Source organism: Elaeis guineensis, chromosome 14 (genome assembly GCF_000442705.2).
Source record: "Elaeis guineensis isolate ETL-2024a chromosome 14, EG11, whole genome shotgun sequence".
Lineage (NCBI taxonomy): Eukaryota > Viridiplantae > Streptophyta > Magnoliopsida > Arecales > Arecaceae > Elaeis > Elaeis guineensis.
Genome location: NC_026006.2, coordinates 33,177,219 through 33,187,113, shown reverse-complemented (window position 1 = coordinate 33,187,113; position 9,895 = coordinate 33,177,219). Strand labels below are relative to the sequence as shown.

Here is a 9,895-nt window from a genome sequence, read left to right as displayed (position 1 = left end):
TCCTTTTAAAAATTTCACTATAATCTACTTGATTACAGTGCATTTGCTTTTTCGGACTCACAAACAAACTCAATTGATTTTTCAAGATCACCAACCACAACCTTACACCGATAGTTTTTCGGGCTCACTATCAACCCAGTTGATTTTTCAAGCTTACCAACCAAAATCTATAATGTCCAATTTTGAGCTTGGACAGGTCTAATCCCTCAGTTTCTTTCTCCCAAAGAAACTTGTAAAAAAAATAAAATATAATGTATGGATTTTAGAACAAATAAAAACAAAAAGAATAAACTCTTGGAAGTTCAGAAGAAGTTGATGATGAGTTGCACTTTTGATACTTGAACTTCTCTTCTTGATGCTTGAGAGGATGTAACTGATGGTGGTGAAAATTTCTTTTTGAAGGCTCTCAATTCTACACACTCAATCCCTTTCTTTTTTTCTTTCTCAAGGATATTTAATATTTCCTCTAAAAAATAATGATTTCTCTTTCAAATTCTCTTGGCTCCCTTTCCAATTGATTCTCTATCTCTTAATATACTTGGAGTTAGTTAAAGAATGAGTTTTGCCTATTAGAAGGGCTAAACTAGTCATTAAAGATAAAAACTAGTCGTTAGAAATTAAGTCTGAATTTTTACAGAACTAGCCATTGGGATTCGAGTTGACTCGGATAGGATTCAAGTCGACTCGAGCTGTCTGCAATTTCAATCAAATTTTTTTGCCAAAAACATAGCTTTTTATCTTTTCCTATAGCTTTGACTCGAGTAATTTTAGTCGACTCAAGTTGCCCCTCGATCTGTTGAATTTTTTATTCTAAAAAATTATTTTTCTGTCATTCTACATTTGAATCGACTCAGATAATCTTTGAGTCGACTCGAAGGCATGCCAGCTAAAATTTTTATGTGTCAAAGCTATTTTTCTTCACTATTTTAGCTCGAGTCGACTTGGATAAAATTTGAATCGATTCGAATGACAGTCTACTGAAAATTTTTGCACATTTTTTTGCATAAGTGGCTTTTTGACTTTAACTTTTGAAGGCTTCTTCCATTTTGATTTTCGATCTTTCACAGTATTTAGGCTTCCAAAAATTTTTTATTTGAGTCTCATTTGACCATTAATCATTATTCTTTTGAGAAGATTTCTTCTACAAATAATTTTTTTATTTTAAGCACCTAAAATATCCTACATTCACTTATGAACACATGATTAGTACCATAATTACTCAATATTTTGTAATCATCAAAATTAATCATAGGGTCAACAATCTCTCCTTTTTGATAATGACAAAACTTTGAGTATATACATAATAAAGTATAATATACTTCAACTAATTTATCAATATGAATATGAATCATGAAGTAAATGAGTGAGCACTTACAAAAACATACTTCATGAATGTTTCAATAAGATTTATCAAAGTATTTTCATTATAAGTTTTGACATCAAAATTAAATATCAATATTCAAAATAGCATTTATCCAATCACACTCATTTTATATAAATATTTTAAGCAAGCAAATGAGCATCTTACATCTTAGGCATATCTTTCTTCCATATACTCAATTCAAATATGAAGCATGTAAACATATAATCAATTTAATTACATATTCAACAAGCATATACTCAACATAACATCTTTCTCCCTTTTCGACAACATCAAAAAGTTCAAGAAAAAGATTTAAGATGAATCATCAAAATCAATTCAAATTCAAATATACACATATTCAAATGTGACTTAAGTTCTCTCCCTTTCAAATTTAACTTTTCTCTATTGGAAGTAATGTAGATTTCAAAATTTTTCTCTCTTTTTTAAATGAGTCAAAAATATGTATTAAATTTAATTAAAGCTTGGCTAGTTTTTGTGTCACTTAAGTTTTGAGCAATACAAGCTTGATAGCACTTCTTTTCATTCTCAAAAGTAAGAATGCAAAAATATTCTCATAAATATAGTGAGACATATGCTTTGAGCTTTAAAGATCTAAGAGATAGAACTTTTTCAATGCTAAAGATTTTGAATAGATCATTCAACGCAAATCATAAGAGATATTCAATTTGATGCATAAAGATATTAATCTTTGAAATTATCTCAAGGAGATAATATCAAAGATAGGATAATACAAAATAAATTTGAGATAAAGCATCCTTTTCATTTTGCCAAATGATAAATAGATAGAGTTCAAAGTAATAACAAGTTATTCAATATCAATTGTGAAAAATTATGATATCAATCGATTTAGCTTTTGATCAAAAAGATGAATCGATTAAATTCAGATCAAATTATTTTGATAAATTATTTTAGATTGATACTAATATATCATGCAAGAAAAAATTATAGAGAGATTTTTATTTAAATTTGGATCTTTTTTTCTTAAGAAATATCCCTCAATTAAGTTCAAAAAAGATATAAAATTTCTTAAACTTATTTAAATGAAATTATATTAGCTATACAAATCCAAATTTGAGACAAGCATAATCTTTTTCTTTTGCCAAAAGATAAAACAATAGAGTTGAAGGCAAGAATAAACTATTTGATATCAATTATGAGAATTAGAATACCAGTTGTAATAGTATTCTTGAGAATTTCTGCTTGACATAAATTAAAAGAAGTTTAAACTTATTTCTTTAAAAAAATAATCTATTTAAAATAGAAAATAATTAATTTAATTCTTCTTGATACTAAATATTTTGAAATTCAATCTAAATAGCAACTATCCAAAAAGAATTATCTTTCTTCTTTTGACCAATATAGATTTATAAGCACATCTCTTTCTTTTTGAATAATAGTGGATGCATTAAATAGGTTCTCAAATTCAATTATGGAGGAGATTGAGTTTTAAGAATTTCAAAGAGTTGAAACTTTTCAATGATTAGGGATAAGCATAAGATAAACTTCATTGCTTTCTTTCTTTGAAAAGTATCAATCATTTAAGTTCTTAAAGGATGTTATTTTTCTAGATTTATCTCGAAAGATATCATATCAAAAATATATCAAGCAAGGTATGGTATCGAGCAAAGTATACTTGAGAAGAAAATAGTTTTATATCAATTATTTTGAAAATCAAATCAAATAGTATCTTCTTTAAAAAATATTCTTGATATTAAATGAAAATACTATTTGTAGTTTTCAAATTCATTTCTCAAAAATAAACCAATAAAGCAAAATATTTTCTCATCTTAAAACTAATTGTAAAAAGCACTTTTCTTCATCATTTTGAATTCAAAAGTAACTTGATTGGTCTCATAAAATACAATTTCAATAATATATTTTTGTTTTCTTAAAACCATAGATTTAAAAAGAAATGCTTCTTAAATTTAGTTAAGGAATAGCTTTGAGCTTTAAAAATTCAAAAGAAATAGAGCTATTCAATTTTTAAGGATTTTGAGCATTAAAATTAGCTATAAGATATATATTTTTTAAATCTTTTTCTTTTTCTTTAAATAGTACTAATTCATTCAAGTTCATTAGTTTTTCAAATTTATCTCAAATAATACCATATCAAGAGTATATCAATGCAAAATAAATTTGAGATAAAATATTTAATTATTTTGTCAAAAATAACTTAATAAAGTACAAGGCAAGAATGTCACTATTGATACCAAGTTTGAAAAATTTTTTAAGATAAATTTCCTTGATACCAATTATAAAAATAATCAAAATTATATTAATTATTTAGAAAATAAAATTTGATACCAATAATAACTCTCTCAAAGTAAAATTTGATATCACTTGAACTGAATTTCAGATCAATTTTGATTTTCATGAAACTTTGATACCACTTAATGATTAGAGAAGAGTAAGTTTTTAAATTAAAAAAAAAGTAATCATGATAAAGCATAAGAATATAATTTAAATTTAGTTTGATACCAATTGATTGTTAGAAGTAAAGATAGGATCAAGCCATGATAGCACATGATAGCACAAATATGAGTGAACAAGTTAAATGTTCAAAAGTATATGATAGCATAAATCAAAGTATAAATATTCATCAATAAATTTTTTTAAAAATAAAAATAATTTTTTGAAATAAATCAAAAATGGTTTTTCTTGTTAAGTTCAAAAAACAAATTTATTTCTTGATAACAATCAAATCCAAGTAAATTAATAGAGATGATAATCAAATTATATGAAATGAATAAAACTACATAGATACACAAGTTCATCAATTTTTTTTAAAGTTTAAAAATAAATTTTCTCCAAAATATATTCCATTGATCACAACAAGTAAGGTTTAAATATTTATTAATAATTTCTATTCTAAGATTAATAATGATTTATCCTATTAAGTTTTCAAGATGATTTTTCAAATAATATTTTCTCTCTCTATGTTTCATAATTAGTACTCAAAAGCTTGATTTATTTAATTCTCCTCCAGTTTAATAGTTAATGCCATAAGATTCATTTATCTTGGTTCTCCCCTTTATTCTTCCAAATCATGCAATTTATTCAATTTGATCAAGTATTCATTTAAATTTAATATTAGCTTATATATATTTCTCTCCCTTTGTTTGATAAATAAGGCAAATATGAAAAAAATTTGTGGTAGTGCAGTACATGCAATTAAAAAATTTTATGCAGTGAAAATAATAGATTAAATAATTTAATCCTAATCACATGTATAAGATCTAATCTTAGACTACCATATCAAAATTTTTGATATAAAAAATATGTGCTTTAGATCTAAAAATAAAAATCACATCGATCTCATCGATACTGAAATTCTAGATCTAACTATTAGATCTACCATAGGAATCAAAATAAGTTAGAGACCGTTACAAAACAAATTTTGATCTTGATCTCCTCTGATCCAACAATTGGAGAGGGTGTTCTTTAGGTTGCTCAAAGCCACATGAAGTCATCTGGCCTCCATAGAAAAATCCACATGAAGACTGGCACAGATCAGGGGCTCGGAGATGCTAGTCTGCGAACAACTTCGACAGCTGACCTCTTCCTTCTTCCACAAGCACTGATAAACACTTAATTTAAGTATTTTAAATTAAGAAATTATATTTAATTTATCTTATTTATTAAGAATTTGATGTTTCTTTCGATGTTTTACAGGAAAGGTGATCGCTGATACAAAGAGTCCGATTCATAGATCAAAAAGATTCAAGTTTGAAGAAAATTGGATTTAAAATAAAATTAAAATAAAAGAAAGACACATCTGGTATTATAGAAAATGAAGATACTATGCAAAGAATCTAAAAAGGATATAGAAGTCATTATTAATGAACTTTTGTATCCTTTTGGAATATACAAATAAAGGTTCACGTGAATAAATGCTGGGTGCATGAAGTCTGGCGCGCGTGATATGAATTCAAAAGAAAAAAATATGGCGCGCGTGAATTCAAAAGAAGAACCAGGCGCGCGTGGATGCGGTTTGGACGCAGGACGCGGTTTGGACGCGAGGACGGACGCGGGACGCGGCACGGACGCGGGCAGGCGCGCACCGCAGACACAGTGGCGAGCAAATTAAAGAAAAAATTTTTATTTGGAAATATTTCAAGTGGAAAGATTTGTATTTTTTTTTTTAGTTCCACATCGGAAAACCATGTAAAACTCCTCCCCCCTAATATCTATAAAAAGGCTTTTGTACTCCCATTAGAGGGGGGAGCCCAGAAATTCTTCTAAAGCCTTGCATAGAGGAATAGAAAGGGACTACTTCATGAGCAGCTAGGCTAGCAGTCTCGGGAGTGGAGAAGAAATTTTGTAACGACACAGAGATGGTTTATTGTTCTAAACTTTCCTGTATTTCTTTATATGCAATAAAGATTATGCTTTTTATTTAAATTGTCATGAGTTCTTTATTTGCTCTATATCATATGCTTTTATTTATGCTTTCTTGTTAGATTAATATTAGGAACAACTTTTACTTTCCGGAGACGCGTCGTGATCTACGGATACGGGGCGTGCCGAGGAAAGAAGAGTTGTGTACCTAGTCTTTCCGGAGACGCGCCGTGATCTACGGGTACGGAGCGTGCCGAGGAAAGACAGGTATTTTTCCTAAGATTAATCACATCTATTTAGTTAAAAAAGAGATACAACTCTGCTAGTGCAAATTAATTCAAAACTCCCGAGCTCTTTATTTTTAATTACCTCAATTTTACGATAATTTATTTTTTAAATCAAAAACAACGCTTCTTTCTTTTACCTTGCAATCTCAACTTAGCCCAAGGTCCCTGAGGATACGATCTCGACTCATCCTACCTACGTAGTGAGTAGAGTTATTTTTGGTGCTATCAACGACTACGCACCAAATTTTGGCGCCGTTGCCGGAGATCTTGGCACGGTTGAATTAAAAAAAAAAATTGAAAAAAATTTTTTTTTTAAATTTTTTTAAAAAAAAAAAAAAAATATATATATACTTTTTAATTTTTATTTCTCATTTTAATTTTTTTTTTCAGTGCTTTCTAGCTAGATAATCTTATTTGCATAATTACAGAATTACCTTGCATAACTAATTTACTATTTAGAATTTTGCTGCTTAGAATAATTTGCTACTTTTCATAGCCCAGTAATTTATTGCTTTTTAGACTTAATCACTTAAATTTATTTTCTTGCAAAACTAAAAAAAAAAATTAAAAAAAAATATACAACAAGATAAAATTATATATAAAAAAAAAAAAAACACTGACATTTCATAACACTTAACTAAAATAGCGTAACCTCAAATATAAAAATTTCCAACCTGATTGGACACCTTGTTTCTTTGCATTGCATCTCCATAATTGATCTTAAGGGCAATAACCCATTAACCAGATAAGGTGGGGAGTTGATCACCCTTCCTTGGCCCACAAATCACTCCCTTGCATTTGCATAACCTAGACCTTAATTTAAAATCAACTAGACGTCAACCCTAGGAATTTCGAGCTCAATAGGATAAGAAAGCTCTAGAGTTGAACCGAGTGCGGATTGGTTAATTGCTCGGTGTCTAAGGCAAGTGGTTAAAGAAAGTGGTTTTCAATTGGTTCCGTTGACTGACCTGGCCAACTTAGTTGGTGTCTAAGGAAAGCAACGAGCAGGGAACCTCCCACATCTTACGCTTACCTGGCCGAGTCAGTTAGTCAGTCTTGAGCTTGGAGTGCTCAAAAGTAATCTTGAAAGTTAGGAGCTGTCTAGATCTAAGTTAACCTTAGGATAGAGAGTCTATGATTGTTTAAGTTGATTGCAATTAACATCTAAACATTAATTAATTTCTCCCTTTTCATAGATTTAAGATTCTTAGGTTCTTCTCTTTAGATTTTCTTCATTCTTTTCTCACTTTATTATAAAAATATATATTAAAAAAAAAAAAAAAAATTTTGTGTGTGCTCTACAGTATAATTGTAAGGTGTATGCTTGGCCGTAGATCGTTACGACCAGAAATCCAACCTTTTGATCCAAAAATAGAAAGAACCTTTAGAGCCAACAGACATAAAAAGATGGACCGAAATCAGGAGAATGATCCACCCAAGCAATTGAAGGAGTACTTTACTCCTTCCACATATACCTACTCTCCTTGTATTCAAGTACCCCCTGTGGAGGCCACTCAATATGAAATTAAGTCCAGTATAATCCAAATGTTACCTTCATTTTATGGACTTAGTAATGAAGACCCTTATAAACATCTTGAAGAATTTCTTGAGATATGCTCAACTGTCAAAATTCACAACTTCTCCGATGATGCTCTTAGGTTGAAATTATTCTCTTTCTCACTCAAGGACAAAGCCAAATACTGGCTACATACTTTGGATTCCATGACTATATCAACCTGGGACCAGCTGCAAGGAGAGTTTCTCAAGAAATATTTTTCCATAGGAAAAACTAATCAAATAAGGAAAGCCATAACTAGTTTTTCCCAATTAGATGGAGAAATATTTCATGAAACATGGGAGAGATTAAAAGACCTTATTAGAAAATATCCCCACCATGCTGTACCCAAGTGGCAGTTAATCCAATGTTTTTATGATGGGCTCTCTGAAAGACATCGACAAATGGTCGATGCATCATGCGGTGGGACATTTATGCTAAAAAGTGAGGATGAGGCATGGCAACTGTTTGAAATTTTAAGTGAAAATTCATTACATCATATGTCTGCCTCTATTAGAGATAAACCCATGTTAAACTCAAAAAGAGGTGGAATATATGAAGTAGGAAATGCCATAGATATCCATCAAAAGGTAGATGAACTGTCCCAAAAATTAGATCGTCTTCTAAACACTGGACAATCCCCGATTCCACCTAATCCAATCCAAGAAGTTTGTGCATTGTGTGCAAGTCCGAACCATTTTGTTAGTGAATGCCCAGCCGCACCTCAATTTTCTGAGTTTGTGCATGAGCAAGTTCAGCAAGCTCAAGTCCAACAAGCTCGCAGACCAGGAAACGATCCATATTCGAACACTTATAACCCCGGCTGGAGAAACCATCCAAATTTTTCCTGGAGACCACAACCAGTGGTTGGTCCTGCCACACCTCGACCTCAATATCAAGACCCAACATATAGGCATGGACCATACCATCAATTCCAAAATGTTCCTCAACCGTCTACTACTGGTCACAGCTCAGCTTTTGAGGAAAAAGTCCTGAAAGCACTAGAAAGATTAGAAGTCAACACTCAAATCCTTAACTCCCACACACAATCCATTGCTAAGCTAGAGACCCAAATAGGTCAACTAGCGACTGCATTCAGTAGGAGGGAAGAAGGAAAATTACCTAGCCAACCCGAGAGCAACCCAAGAGGGCAATTTGTGATTGAGAGTTATAATACCCCAGAAGCTTTTTCTGAACATGCCAAATCAATCATGACTCTGAGAAATGGGAAGGTCATTGAACACACTAGTAAAACCAATGAGACTGACCCTAAACCTCTAACCGAATCCAAATCACCCAAGAATAAGGAGGACCTGAAAATAGAGAAGGAACCAACTGCACCGGAATCATCTTACTTGCCTAAAGCCCCATTTCCGGATGCCCTGAAAGCCCCTATTCCTGCAGATAAGAAGGGAGGAAAACTCGATGAGATGTTGGAATTGTTTAAGCAAGTCCAAATTAATCTTCTCCTTCTAGATGCAATCAAACAGGTCCCTGCTTATGCCAAATTTTTGAAGGATTTGTGCACCCAAAAACGTAAATCTAGATCACAAATCCCAAAGAAAGTACGTCTCACTGAACATGCTAGTTCTGTCGTCCAGCATGCCACTCCTCCAAAGCTTAAAGACCCAGGAGCTCCCATCATTTCCTGTGTTATAGGAGATTATCACATTGAAAAAGCTCTTCTAGATTTAGGGGCAAGTGTGAATCTTTTACCTAGTTCGGTGTATGAACTTTTTGGATTCGGAGAACTGAAACCCACATCAGTCACATTACAGTTAGCCGACAGATCAATTAAAGAACCACGTGGAATGCTTGAGGATGTCTTGGTCAAGGTAGATGAGTTTTACTTTCCAGTTGATTTTCTGGTTCTCGATATGGAATTAAGTGGCAACCCCAGACAAATTCCCATTATCTTAGGATGACCTTTCCTAGCTACGGCGAATGCATGCATCAATTGTAGGACAGGAGTCATGGACGTATCGTTTGGGAATAAGAAACTGAGACTGAATGTGTTTGGTGCTTCCCAAGGACCATCAATGGATAGTTGCTTCAAAGTAGATACACTAGAAGATATTATAGAAGATGCAACACCCACAATTCTAGCACCTGAACCCTTAGATACTTGCTTGGCTCACTTTGGAGTGTATGACTTTAAGGGATATATGAAAGAAGTTAACATATTGTTGGATACACCACATGATAAAACCACTCCTCCATGGACAATCAAGTATGAGCCATTACCCATCTTTTGTTGGTTTTATTGCATATGACGTCTGGCTGAAGACGTAAAACTTAGCGCTTTTTGGGAGGCAACCCAAATTTCATCTA

At 31.6% G+C, this 9,895-nt stretch overlaps 1 non-coding gene across 1 annotated transcript; it reads right to left on the bottom strand.

Moving 5' to 3' along the window:
- Window positions 1-7,803: 7,803 nt before the first annotated feature.
- Window positions 7,804-7,909, bottom strand: LOC140853915 (small nucleolar RNA R71). The gene has a single exon (XR_012137056.1). It is a non-coding gene; the product is annotated as a small nucleolar RNA R71 (small nucleolar RNA).
- Window positions 7,910-9,895: the final 1,986 nt, after the last annotated feature.